Below are 15,561 nucleotides of genomic sequence, written 5' to 3'. Positions count from 1 at the left end.
ATATTTCACTCTTATGAGGCTTTTAGGCTAGATGCTAACAGAATATATATTAAGTACTCTAACCTAGGTCTCAGAAAAATACTGCCAAGTACAATCATAGATGCTCATGCAAGATGTTTAAGAAAAGATGCAATGACTATTACCTATATATTAATCTAAGTTTCAAAAATTAAATCCTAAATAAAGTACTACATAAGATTTCTAGACTAATATCATCATGGAGAAGGGAACAATACCATTATCACTAAGTGCATAGTATAAACTATTTTTATGATTTTTATACTTTTCTAATTTTTATACGACAATTAATACGTAATATACAACCTAATATGTGCTTCAACATTTACAAAATGTTTCTATACCACCCACCCCCAAATAGAATCATGTTTTGTCCCCAAAGTATGGAATGAAAATAAATGATATAAAGTACCATAGAAACGTGCTTGTAAATGGGAGCACCTGGAAAAGAATGTTAATATATACTAATATAAAGAAATAAAAACATACACAACTCCTATATGAGTTCCTCCTATTATGGGGATAACATGAAATAATAAATAGCGCTTGGGACATAAGCGAACTCTAACAGAAATAAAATAATATCATACATTCACAAATCAAGCATGCGCATATCGTGGATCATATAGGATTAGCTTCCGAAATTTCCCGAAATTAAGGTACCTAATTACATTATGCATTCCAATTAAATCAACAAGGCTCATGATTTTTATATTTCAATATTTATACATGCAATTTTAATACGTGAACGTACAATGTGCTAAAATTAAAAATACCACCCCCAAACAATTTAGGAGAAGAGGTTTCATGAAATAATTTAATAGCACATTTAAATTACATAACTAACTAACCTAGAATTCAATAGCATAATTTAATAGACTCGACTGGAGTATACATGAAAGGCAAATGGTGGCAAAAAGTTTTGAGATGAAAGATCAAAATATGCCACCCGCAAACAAAATTTGAAAATTCTTTTTAAGTTTGAAAAATTATATGGCCTATACTCCATTAAGGTGGTATTATACAAAATATTATATAGGTCTTTTAAAGTCAAATTCCCTAGACTTAATGTGCCCCCGTTTTAAGTTAGACTTCCCAAAACTGCACACCCCAAACAAGCAAGAAACTGGTGGATGATGCGTGGTCAACTATAAACTAATAGTCGAAAGAGTTTGGTGATATTAAATACACCCCCAAACAGAATGAACTGGTATAACTGGAAGTAATCATGTAAGAGAATGACCGAAAACTTATGCAACCCATCAAAGAACATATGCAAACCATCATGTTTTAGTTGTTTTAAAGAGTTAGAATGACCCAAAAGATGAACTAGTAATACTTTAGGTGAGAAATGAATGAAGTATGTATCATGATGTCTTTCATGAGGCTCAGATGATGAAAAATAAGACAAACTAGTTTTCTCACTACACTCAATCAAAGCTTGGCTCTCAATTACAGGAATGGTGTACTCATGGGATTGTATGCTAGGCAAAAACTCTTCTCTGTGAGGGTTAAAAAAATTATAGAGGATCTCTTAGGCAAAAGGCTCAAGTGCAAATTTGAGGTTCCTTTGAAATGGTGGAGGAATGGATGGCTTAGTTATGGTAGATGGTTTGATTTCAGGAGGTGTTAACACTGGTGGATAGTGGTTGGTTGGTGGTTTATCAGTTGGTGGATCTCCACACGCTCTTAAGAACTCTACATCTAGCTTCGCTGAATCCATAAAGTTATGGTTCTTGACTTCATCCTTAAGAAATTCATCTATTATTTCCTCATCTGCCAAACTAAATTGAGATTCACATTGCACTAACGAAGTTACTTCCTTTAATTCTTGCAAATTAATTTGTTCATGCCTTAGATTAGAATTGTTGATTTCTATTGCCTCGCTCTCATCCTCTAAAACAATATAAGGTTCCTTAATGACACTGTTCGAATTTATTGAGTGGTCATCCAAAACAAGTCCTAAAGAGTCGTCTTCAAGAATTTCCTCATCCAGGTAATGGTTAATGGGAGGTTCTTGAAATTCAGGGTAGGTCTCAACTAGGTATGGTTTGGTTATGGGAATAGGTTGTTTTACTTGTGTGTCGATCTCTGGCAAGGTTGAAAGTTTTGTGTTAGGTGAGGGGATCATGGAAATCATATGGGCTAGATTCTGAAGCATAATTTGGGTGATGGCATTTTGTTCCCTACATGTTTGTTCCAAGTCAGTCTAATGTTTTGTAAATATTATTGTTGAGTCGGCTACTAGTTGGGAAATTCGGTCTGCGAAGGGTAGAGAACTAGATGGGTGGTTAATTTCTGGCATGGTGGAAAGGTCTGACGTAGGTGAGGTTAGCATCAATCTTGTTCGTTCTAAGTTCTGAAGTATTATTTTGTTTTGGGCCATTATTTCCTCAAATGTTGTTAGTGGAGGGGAAGCTTGGGTGTGTGGTTCTAGTTGGTATGGTGTTTGATAGTCATAGTTATTGGTGAATGGATATGATATGAGTCCTTCTTGAGATATGATCAGCTCCCAAATGTGCGTTTTATTACCATTATATTGCTGTATTACAGTCCTTCTTACGCTTAGTGAAAAGACAACTCATAGCTTTTACTGCCCTTTTCAGGTTAAGGAGTATTTCAGACCACTTATCATAAAAGCTGCATTTTAGTACCAAAATTAAGGAGCCTTAATCACGCTTATTATGAAGACCAGTAGCTGCTATAGAAAAGTGCTGAAAAAGTCAAAGTCAACACTCAAGGTCAAAAGTCAAAGCCCTGAAATGAGAAAACCAGAGATGGAGGCCCTTATCTCAAAATATGATGACTTTCTCCCTAAACCTATCTTGGTCAAGAAGGCACCAAAAAGCAAAAGCAAAAGCAAAATCAAAAGCAAAAGTGAAGTGTGAGGTCTAGTTTGTAATGGAGAATGGAAAATCTATAAAAGGCAAAAGTAGGGGTATATAATCAAAAAGCAAAGGAGAGAGAAACCATATATTGTCTTAGGATCCAAACCATTTGGTTTGTTTAATTTCTTGTCTTGTTTTTCAATTCATGTTTTTACTTTATTGTTGTTTTATTTCCTTTCAATCAATCTTGTTTACTTGTTTTTATTTCCTTTCAGTCAATCTCGTTTACTTGTTCTTGTTTCAAGTTTTAATAAATCTTTTCTTCATGTTTTCAAGTCATTTCAATACAAACAATCAAAGTTTTCAATGTTTTCATTAGCTTAGAACCATTCTAATCCATACATGAGTCTACCTTTCTTCTTTACATCTCCCTCACTCAAACTCTAAACAATTTAGGATGAACCTCACTTCTAAAAACTAACTCTTTTGAAGTTACTACCACTATCTAAAGCTTCAAATGGTGCCGCTGCCGGGGATTGAAGGAGTCAGAGTGATTGGTTGATTTTTTTGCTAAGGGTAATTGTATTAATAAGAAATATTTCGAAGTACAAAGAATAGATATGATTGATAGTCAATCACTATCTCAAAGCTCAGCTTACAAATCTATAGTACGTGGTGTTCATATCTTCAATTCTATGCACGAATGCAGGCCTGCCATCCCACCACTTCTTCTCTCCCTTTGCCAAGTGAGCTGCTTCTTTAGAGCAGATGTCCGCACCAAAGTTAACCTCACGCTAAGTGTTAGTCACAATGTTCCAGTCCGCGAGCCCTTTCACTTTGTCCCAAGCTGCTCGAATCTTCCAATGTACCTGATCATTTTGAAAAGATTTCACAGCCGCAGTAGAGTCGGATTCCACCCAGATCTGTTTCCATCCCAGTTCCACTGCTTTTGAGATGCCCTCCACTATCGCAAAACTCTCCGCTATAAAGTTTGTGGCAATACCCAGGCCTCCAATATATACACCAATAACCTTGTCGGTATTGTCTCGAAGAAGCGTGCCCCAACCTGAAATTTCAGGATTACCTCGTGAACAGCCATCATCGTTCACTTTTATCATGGTACTGGGAGGTGCTACCCAATAGCATTCAAGTATGCGTGGAGCCCTCCTTAGCTTGGCCGGTAACTTCCAGGCCTTCAGAACTTCCAAGTCTCTAGTGGAATTGTTCATGTTTTTCTTCGATCGGTCATATGCTCTTTTGACCGCTCCTCAAACTTGAAACATGACAGAGCTTATACTCGACTTCTTGCTACCATATAAGACCCCATTTCTATTTCTCCAAACAGCAACCAAACATGTGATTGCAACTGCCTTCCATAGATCCTGTAGGAGAGGGCTTTCATTTCGACACTTTATTAACACATCTTCGAGTGGTGCTACATATTCTTTGCTATGAGCTCCCAGCACCTTTGTGCAAACATACATTCAAATAAAAGATGGTCTTGAGTTTCCTCAGCCTCCGTACAGATGTAGCAGCAAGACGCCAACTGAAAATTCCTCGCCCTTAGTTTCTCATCTGTATGCATGGCCCCATGAAGTATTTTCCATCCTATCCCATGCGTCCTTGACAACACCTCAGCTGACCAAAGAAACTTAGTCCATAGCGGCCCATTGACCCTCTCTCTTATTGCTTCATATGCCGAACTCACCGAGAACAAGCCATTGGTGGATTGACGCCATACTCTTCTGTCTTCTTTGTGCTGATCTGGGAGCTACAACTGACTTAAATCCACCCCAAGGCTATTAAGAATTTGTTTCAGGGAGTATGGGAAGTTCCATTGATTCCCCTGAATGCAAGCACTAAGGGGTGCTTTAAGTTTATGCAGAAGCCTTTTATCCTGGATATGGTTTCCGATGATCACCTCCCCTGACCAATTATCCCTCCATAAGCTTATGTTTTCTCCTTTCCCAATGATCCACCCTTGATGCGTATCCATCTCTCTGAGAGCCCATTGTAGACCGGTCCACACTGTAGATTTCTTGTGGCTCGACCAACCCCTCGATTTATTCCTGTATTTTCCATTCATGAACTCTGACCAATCCGAAGTGTCATTCAATAAACTCTAGGCAAGTTTCATGAGCATCAATAGGTTTATATCTCTGAGCTTACGGAGGCCCAGTCCGCCCTCTTCCTCTAGCCGACAAACCTTTTGCCATTTTACTGTGATGAATTTCCTCTCCGATGGGCTGCCACTCCAAATGAAATTTCTGATAATACCCTCGCATTCTTTAATCACCGACACTAGCCATTTGTAAATAGCCATGTTATGTACCGGTATGCTATTGAGAACCTGCTTATCCAGAACCACTTGACCCTTGAAGGATAGCATCTTTCCCACCCAACTGGCTGCCCTTTTCCTAATCTTGTCGACCATAGGCGCTAATGTTGCTCTTGTAACCCTGCCCACAGTTAAGGGAACACCCAAATATCTTTTTGGTAAGAAACCCTCTTTTATGCCCATGATATCCTCGATGTCCTGCTTTCTTCTATGTGCCATTGGACTTAAGAAAATCCTGCATTTATCTTTGCTTATTAGTTGCCCCGAAGCCAACTGATAGGAGTCTAGAAGCTCCATGAGATTAATGAGCTGCCTCCTTCTTGCATTACAGAAGATAAATATATCATCAGCGAACATAAGATGTGTAGGGCTGGAGTAGTTACTTTGTATCACCATTCTCTGAATTTTCCTGTTCGCACAAAGCCATTCCAGCCCCTTACTCAGACAATCCTCTGCGAAGGCAAAAAGTATCGGTGAAAGTGGGTCTCCTTGCCTGAGCCCTCTCTCCGCTGAGAAACATCCAATCGGACCTCCATTCAAAAGAATATAAATGGTATTATTCGTTACAGCTCCCTGAATCCACCCTATTAGTTTCTCATCAAACCCCATTCTCTGCATAATGCCCAGAGAAATTTCCAATCGGAGTATCAAAGGCTTGCGAAATATCCAGCTTGATGCCTATATTTCCCCCTCGCCTCTTGACATGTAGCTCATTGACGAGCTCAGAAGCCAACCTCACAGCTTGAGAAGAGTTCCAATTGGCAATGAACCCATATTGTTCTTTTTGTGACGATCCTCTGAGCGAGAATATTTAGCCTTGAAGCCAAGATTTTTGTAATGACCTTGAACCCGAAGTTTGCCAAACATATCAGTCTGAATCTATCCAGCTTATTCGCGCCCTTTTCTTTTGGGATCATTACCAAGAAGTTTGCATTAAAGCTACATGGAATGCGACTTCTGATGAAAAAATATTGTACCGCCCTGACCATGTCCAACCCCACTATATCCCAGAAAGTCTGATAGAAGTGACTTGTGAAACCATCCGGCCCAGGAGAGCTATCTGGATTCAAATCGAAAATTGCCTTCTTTATTTCCCCCAGCGAGGGCAACCAAGTCAAGCTCACATTATCCTCTTCTGTCATAGACCTTGGCAACAACTTGATAAGGTCATCATCCGTCGGCAGCTCGACCCTTTTCAGTTTCTTAGTAAACTGTCGCACCATGAAATCCCCAATCTCCTTTTGATCAGTGAGAAGCACCCGCTCTGTGTTTCTGAGTTCAGAAATGTAAGATTTATTTCTGTTCATATCAGCTAAGGCGTGGAAGAACTTAGTACTTTTATCCAGATCATTGTCCCATTTTACCTTGGACTTCTGCCTCCAAAAAGATTCTTCTTGCTCTAACAGGCTCTCGACTTTGTTTTCTTGATTAATCAAATCAGTGCCCAAAGCATCAGTGAAATTCCTCTCCAACTCTTTTTGCATAGTCTCCAGAACTTCAGATTCCTCTCTCACTTTTGTGCCCAAGTTCCCAAAAATATTTCGATTCCAGCACTTCAAAGCACCTTTCAGACGCTTAAGCTTCTGGGTGAGCACGAAAACTGAGTGACCTTCTATGGGCTCTGACCAACTCTGAAGCACCAGATCCTTTAAACTTGTATCAGTAGTCCACATCTTGAAAATTTTGAAGGGTACATTCCTGGGCCTTGGAATTGTGATTGTCCAGCCAACAAGGGGTGAATGGTCAGAACACAACTTACTCAGAGCCCTGTACTTCCAACCTGGGTGCAAAATATTCCATTCATTGTTTACAAAAGCTTTGTCCAGCTTCCCCACAACCTTGTCCACTCCCATCTGTTTATTCCACCAAGTGAATTTGAACCCGGAGTGAGGAGCCTCCATCAACTGATTTGAATGTACCATGTCTCTGAAGTCCGACATTGCTACAGACAGGGGAGTTTTTCCACCTTTCTTTTCTGTTGGGCTAAGATAAGCATTGAAGTCGCCTATCATAAGCCATGCTCTAGACGAAGAATTTAAACTACTCAACTCCGCCCATAAATGTCTCTGTCTCACATACACTAAGCTTGCATGAATGATAGTAATCAACCCATTCTGAGACTCTATCGTGATATGCTGACTCAATTGGCTGTGTAGAGTTGGGGCCAGCACATCATGCCTCCAAAGCAGCCAGAGATTAGGCACCCTGTTGTCATTAGAATTGTGAACAATTTGGGTGCAAAGCCCCAACGAACAAAGATAAGATGTAGAAAAACTAGACGGATCAATCTTAGGCTTAGCTATACCAATGATATCTGGCTCCCATCTTTTCACAAGCTTTGCCAGCCTAGACTTCGTTTTATCATTCGAGATACCTCGAACATTCCAAAATATACACCTCATTAAGAAGAGAGATGAGATTATTATCGAATGAGGCAAGCCTCAATTCTTATTTGCTGATTCCCCCCCAGACTAAAGCCTTGTCTTGGGTGGAGAAACATGTTGCAACTTCCACTGCGGCATATAGCCTCTTTTCTTTGCTGTGTTATCCCCTTTATCAGGCAGTAGATTTTTCTCTGCCATATCTTTATGCAACTCAGAGATCTCCATGTGTTGCGAGCCCCCAGAACCTGGAGGAGAACTCCTCACTACATTGTTCATCTCGATTGCCTCCTATTGCAGGCTAGTATTGTTGGAGTTCTCCTGATCCCCATGAGCAATACCCTGATGAACCACCATATGAAGAACCATATTGGCCTCCACATTTATAATATCTCGTTCCTGCTCTGTCGATGCTGATGGGGTGATAAGGTTACCACTCATATCACGAATCACCATAGCCAAAGAACTCGATGAGACCTCCTTATCCACATCCATAGTATCATTTACCATTTGTGGCTCTGTAGCGTCGAAGAAAACCTCTTTGACAGCCCCTTCCACCTCTTCACTGATTGTGTTCAAGACCTCGAAACTATTATTTACCACAGGTCCATTAGCCGTTCCTAAGGTACTACCTTCCTTGACTTTCCAGACCTCCGAACTAGTTTCCCCGTGTTCCCGCTTGTGCCTGTGTCCCCTTTTCCTCTTGGGAAGAGTAACATCTGTGGGAGGAGGGGGAGGGGTCGAGTCTGTGACCACAATCTTCCCGCCTGCACTCATGGCCCTCTTAAGCTTCTTACATTCCGTTACGAGATGCCCGACAATTTTACAGTGGTTGCACATCTTAGGCAACTTACCCACTTCCACTGTTTGCCAAAAGTTATAGTGAGGTGTTTTTACATATATCTGATCTGGTAACGGCTTCGAAAGATCGACATCCACCAGAATGCTTGCATAATACCCATACTCTCTACGCAACGTTTTCTCATCTATTTGCATTGGATAACCAACTCCTCGTGCAATAGAGAGCAGAGTTTCTAGCAACCAGAATTCTTGTCCAAGTCTCGGCAGACGAATCCAAACCAAAGCATGTGATTGTCACTGCAATTCTAGATTGAAATTGGGACTCCATTGGCTTAAACGGAGAGGGACCTAGTCAAAATTCCAGGCCCCCTGAGCCCATACTCTATTCATGTCCTCTGCATTTGAGAAGCCAAGGAAGAGGAAGCCCTTCCCAATTGGCATGATAAGCCACTCCCCAGATGGATTCCAATTTTCCTTTGCCAGTCTTCTGACCTTCTCAAGCGGCATCTTCACCAAGTCAATACGACCGATGAGGCAATGTCTGCAGTACTCCAATCCTCTTTCATAGGCAGAGGGTGAGATAGTGATGGAGTGGTAGTCCCCCATCTGTTCTGGAGGTGAGAGATCATTCATCACCACCTGTGGCAGAAGGTTTTTCTTCGTAGCTTTTGTATAACTCCTTATTGGTACCGTGCTCTTAGCAGCACTCATGTTGCCCACCGCCCCCGAGGGAGTTGGGTTCTCCATCTCATAAAGGTTCATCCTTGACAACCTTTTTTCAGAATGCTCACTGTAATGCAATGAGGGATTTTACCCGAAAAAAGAGAGCATGAGAATACCCAGCCACAAAACCCAACCTTTTCAGAACTTTCACTATTCACAGTGAAGGATTTCACCCAAAAAGGCAGGAAGAGAAGAGAATTTCGGAACTCACACTGTTGAGTAGTGTAGGATTTTACCGAAATAGAAAAGGGAAAAGGTTTGAGAAGATAGAGTAGAGTCTCCTATCTTTGATTTTAGCTAAAAGCGGCAAAAACAAGGAGTACAAGATCCTAAATGCTACTTAAGGAATGTCACACCCGATCGCCCCTAAAAGTGTCCCCATTGTTGAGATTAAGTAATAATCCTGAAAAGTATTATTTGGCTTCATTCTCAATTTCTCTTCAGGTTGTTGAGAGTGATTGGTTGAGAATTTAAGAAAGGAGCATCATTCTCATCTCTCAATTTCTATTTTTTTCAATTTTTCGTCATTTTATTTTATTGTTTCATAGTACTGATCTACTTTCTTACAAATCAGGGTGCACAACAAACAACCTGAAGAGGAGCTGAAGACACAGCCAAAAGATGACGACGTTCACCGAGGCCGGCAGGCGACCGCGAGTAGGATGGGGGGCAACCGCCCAGTCACCTCCAGTGACGTGGGTTCAGTTTTTTAGGAGCTCAGTTGGTTTTTTATCCCAGATTTTGTAATAAAGTAGGAGAAATCAGTGGAACTTGTTTGTAATTGTTAGAGATAAAAACAAAAACGAAAAAAAAAATAGGAAAAATTGGTTTTTTATTGATTTCTTATGATGAACATGAGTTAAACAAGGTTTAAGTTATATACTTACCAAGGGATTAGGGTTTTAATTGCCTTGGGAAGTTAAAGTGTGTAAGGCAAGTTGTGGATCATAACTCACACACTTTGAATCAACCTGGTAATCAACACTCTAAGTCCATTTGACTCTACTTAATCTAAGTTATTAATCTAAAACTAGTTAATTAGATTAGTATATTATTAGTTTAGTTTTAAGTTTGGGCCCTTGAAGGCAAAATTGTATAAATTGTCAAAAACCCAACTTGTGGGCTTTTTAAGTGGACCTTTATTGTAACTTAAAACAGGGTAAAACTCGGAAAGTTAAGCCTGATTCTCAGATCACACAACTTGATTAAGCAACGTGTAAGCACGACTTGAGAGGTAAATTCTAAACCTCCTCGATGCCCAAGTAAGAGGATACCTTGTGTGTTTAAGCATGCTTACGTGATTGTTTGAAATTTACTTTGCACATTGCAATTTACATTTGCGTATAAGGCTGAACCCGAGCCACATAACAACCATTGGGAAGTCATTACCCAATGTAGGTAAATTGGATGTTGCTTGATTCTTGAAAGCCCTAGACCAAAAAAATGAATTAAAATCAATCAACTAGATCCCAAAGTAGTCACGCTCCTCCAGAAAATGACAAAAATATAGCCACGAGGATTTCGAGTAATCAATTACCAGATTCTTGTGGACCAACTACCTTCCTCACTCCCCTCCCCCATATTCATCATGAGTGAGATTCTTGGTAGCACACCACTTGGTGAAGTGACTGCCTACTCTTCTGAGACGTGTAGTAGAGCCATCCTAGTCTCACGCCTAACTATTCCTCTGAACAAGGCATAGTAAAATATAGACGAAAAGCAAAGTTTTCAAAACTCCATACTTGCAAAAACGAATTTCGAATTATTGAGCATACATTGCACTATTTGCGCATGTTTTGGGGTCTTGCTAAAAGTGTAAGATAATGTGTTCACACACTTCTAGTATTAGCTAGAATAAAACTTACTCACGTAAGAGAGCTTGTCGCCCTAGACAAACTCCTGTTTCTAGTCCTCTATCTCATAAGATGGTTGACGAAGTAGTGCAAGCTGAAGAGCCTCTCTCCAACTTCTACACACCATTGCAAGATAGGCCTCCATCTCGTATACGACTCACACCGCTTACGAGCGATTTTAGGATTCCACCGAACAGGTTCAATCTTCTACCCATCTTCCACTAGTTAGAATGCGAGTTACCATACGAGCATTTATGCCAGATACATGAAGTATGTAATACTTTTCATCATCCGGGCATCACCGACGATCGGGTGAAGCTACGAGTGTTTCTATTCACTCTAGCTAGTAAGAGTCACGCTTGGCTTCTTTCACAGAAGGCCGACTCTTTCGATACATGGGAAAATGTTATGTTCTCCTTCATGAAGAAGTACTTTCCGCCGAAGAAAACAGAAGAGATAAGAAGCAAGATACAATTCTTCAGACAGAGTCCGAGTGAGACATTTTCCGAAGCATGGGATAGATTCTCTGACCTACTCCATTCATGTCCTCACCATAAACTAAAAAATCCACTCTTGTCCAATGTTTCTTCAAATGCCTTCTCCCAAAACACAAAGTAACCCTTGACATCATGAGTAATTGTAATTTTTTGGATAGAGGTGCAACCGATGCTTTAACCTTTCTTGATAACCAAGCTGAAAAGAATACCCATTGGGACGACATAAACAATTCCAGAACAACCCAACCCAGTACATCTAAGGCTAGTGGTATTTTTGAGGTGAAGTCAGATCTAGAAATCAAAACCCTAATCGAAACCCTCACAAGAAAGATAGATGCCATCACAACCAAACAAAAAGATAAAAACCCTCATCCTGTCATGAACGTAAATACCTCACCATGCAATTTCTGTCTAAGCTTAAATCATATAGATGTCACCTGTCCCTTGATCACAAACCTAGTATCACTTCAATCAGAAGATGTGCTTTCAATGTACAAAATGCACCATGGAGACAACATCCAAACTTCGTATGGACCAACATTCCACAAAACCAAACACCACCAGGTTTCAACAAACCAACAAATACATTTAGACAATGCAAGGACAAGGACAAGGTACCTATAACAATCAGAACATAGCATTAGTTCCATCCCAGTTTAACCAGAACTATCAAAACCCACCTATCAACAACCAAAGAGACCTACTTCCCATTACACCATCAACTAGTGTCCAAACAGATAAGCCTACCGAACTAATGTTATCAGTCATACAATAGCAAATCCAAATCCTAGCATCCATGAAACAATCTCTGAACTTGTTAGCCCAAGATAAAACCCAGAAAGGTGTGTTCCCAGGTCAAGCTATTCCTAATCCTAAACCAACAAACACAGCCTTTGAAGTAACAAGTGACGTGAACGAAGCTGGAGAGCTAAAAACTATTTCTTAATCATCTCGGATTGACTCCTCTTTTCCGATGTATTCCTTTCCCATTCCATTCCATCTTTCTTGTTAAGGGGATACATCAATAAGGTAACCGGATCTCTCTACTCGGAGGGTGTGGTTGTAAGTGCCGGAGCCATAGTCCACAGAATATCTCGCATATTCTTTGTAAAACACTTTTTACTCGTCGTTGGAGTAAGTGTGAACCTATGGAGCGAGTATACCAATTTTCTTTTCTTTATTTTACATTTCCTTTTCAAAAATGTTTGTTTTTCTTTTGTTATGTTAATGATAGATTCTTGATACATCAATAGTTAAGTGATTTTTTTTTTCAAAATGGACAATGGATTTTACACAGACCAATCCCTAGAATAACGCAATTTAGGGGCAGTTTGAGATCAGTTTTGCTTACTAAGGGTCGCCTATATCACCGAGCTATTCACTGGGTTAGGACATTCCATATCTTGCGCAGTAAATCCCCAAATTCGAGTAACTGAAGTTCTGTCAATCTAAATTGAGTTCGCCATAGAGCCGACACGAAAGTTGCCTAAGATTATCTGTCATGATTTGTTTGCAAGTAGTAACATCTAGAATCACAGCTTTTGAGTACGAGTTTCTTAAAACATCTCTCCATAGTTTTCAAAACTATCCAATGTAAAAATGAAAATTATACGCCGGAGTAACCAAAATGATATCGGATTAACATATAATTTTATCTTCTTAGCAAAAACTCTATATGGATAGAGATATATTTTGAATGAGAAAACCAACCAAAAAAAAAAAAAATTAGGCGTCTCCAAACGAGAATTAAACAAATAGAGTAATCAAAAGTGATACTATTCTCTATTTAATTATATTTTTTGCCTCCACCTCTCTATTTTGCCTCGAGAATCTGACATTAAAAGACTCAAAAAATTTTAAATTTTCAAAATTTTCCTTTCTTAAAAATCTTTCCTCTCTCGTTTAAATCTTTTCCCCTTCTAAATCTCTCGCTTCTAAAAAACTTTTTAAAAATGTCTTCTGTAGCAAAAAAAAACCTAGCAAGACTAGATGGATCAGTTTTAATGATCGTGTGCAAGCACTTCTTAGATAACTGCAACTTAAAATATGGACACATATACCGAAAATTATTCCTAATTTAGGTAAGAGTTCATATGCACGTAAGAGACGAGCTAAGAGAGAAGGTTGGTGCTTGAATTGTCCAACACCAACTTGCCCCGGTCTTTAACCTCATAACAATTTTGTTTATAAAGTTTACATGTGTTACCCTCCAGTGCATTATGCTCGGTATAAGAGAGTAATCCAGCCATCTGGTTGGGATTGACTCAAGTTTTCAAAAACTTCCAAGTCTTGGGGATCTGACTTAAAATAACCCACCTTTTTATTTTCTGTCAAACTTATTCAAAACCCAAAAAAATTAATTAAATTTTTTTTTTTTATCTGTACATATTTCCTTATAGTTCCTGTATAGTTCTTTCCATCATCTATTTTCTATCCACCGTTGGATGTGAGTGTATCCTATACCGTTACATTTCATTTTTTATACTGATCGTTTTGGTACCTCACGGGTCAAGATCGGACGAGTAACGAAGCCAGCGGATCAACTTTTGAAGTTGGCAAGGCACTGAGGACAAGATCGGAATTTCCTGATTTCATTTGGGCTTGGGCCAAAATTTCAAGTTTACTAAAGAAGCACTTGCCATCAAGATATTTACCCCACGCGGTCACCCACCTTCCCTTCTTCCTCCTCGCAAAATCCTCAACCCTAGCCGCCCAATTCGACTCGCGACCATGCCCATCCAACTTGCGACCGTGACCTCACCTCAACACCGCCACCCAATTTTTTTTACAGCCTGCCCCATTTTTAACCCCCATTCCAACGAAAAACCCCAATTTCATCAATTCCTACTCCAAATGGCTCGAGTTCTTAAAATCGTGCTAGAGCAAAAATTTAAGACCTCTTCTATTCCGATCTATTTGAAGTGCACTTCAGAGCTGAGATTAGAAGAAGAGGATGGGAACCCTTGGTTGTGTTGGAAGGTGCGGCTTATTCTCCCTCTCTTACTCTTTCGTTTTATAACTGCATGCTTAAAGGGGAGGATGACCGCATCATGGTTGTCAAGGATGGCCGCTCGTTGGAGTTCACCAAGGAGGTGGTGAGTGGTGTTCTGGGGATTCCTTTGAAAGCTTATGTTCAGACGGAACAGTCTCCAAACGGAAAGACCATCGACGTGATGATGGTAGAGACACTTCTTGAGGGGGTTAAAAACCCCAAGTTTCACTACACGTTTCAGAGTTCCCTACGAAGGAACCAACTAGCAGTATCTCAGTGGATAGCCTACAACTTGCTAGGCTCGACCAAGCCTTCGGATATAGGTAAGGCGATGCTTCATCTGTTATGGATTCTTCAAGAGAAGAAGAACAACTTATGCATCGTCTCTTTTATCTTCGAGCAACTCTGCAAACCGAAGAAGTCAACCGCCCTCTGCCAGTGCTGGTCACCAAGATCATGAAGCACTGGGGGTTCGAGGCCACAGACGCCTTAGTGGAAATCAAGGACGCTATTACAGGTCTTATCTATGCCCACTGTGTCCAGAAGTTATGGCTTCCACCTTCCGCCAGAGCCACTGATCAAGCATGCTCGACTGAGAAGGTGGATTACTTCGCTGAAGATGCCACTCGAAAGTTCACTCAGCCCATGGATGGAATTCACTTCCTCCATGGAGGCCAGAGGATGTACCTCCACCAAATCAGGGAAACATTATAGCGAAACAGCGGACCCTCAGAGAGGAGCAGTGGTCCTTCCAGCAGGAGAAGCGACGTTTTCAACACAGTGTCACTATAACACTACAGAGCATTAGAGATGCACACCCGTGTAGTGATAGACATGCTAGGTCCCGACGTCAGCAAGGAGAAGGATCTTCTAGACGTAGAGACGAGTCACGCACGGATTCTAACTAGGATTCCTAGTGTCCGTATAGTTTGTATCTATTTATTTTTCTATTTTTTTGCTTCTTACGTGTATGACGTAGTATAAGTTTAATTATATGCTTAATATTGTTTGATTGATTTATTTTGTTTTTTTTCTTGTGGAATTTGGTATATGAGTAGAAGGTAAAACAGATACATCATGTTAAAATTTTCTATTTTTCTTTCATGCATTTCATATATGTTTTCAAAAAT

This window comes from Coptis chinensis, chromosome 1 (genome assembly GCF_015680905.1).
Source record: "Coptis chinensis isolate HL-2020 chromosome 1, ASM1568090v1, whole genome shotgun sequence".
In the NCBI taxonomy this organism is placed as follows: domain Eukaryota; kingdom Viridiplantae; phylum Streptophyta; class Magnoliopsida; order Ranunculales; family Ranunculaceae; genus Coptis; species Coptis chinensis.
The sequence above is the reverse complement of the archived record's forward strand: the minus strand, read 5'-3'. Positions refer to the sequence as shown.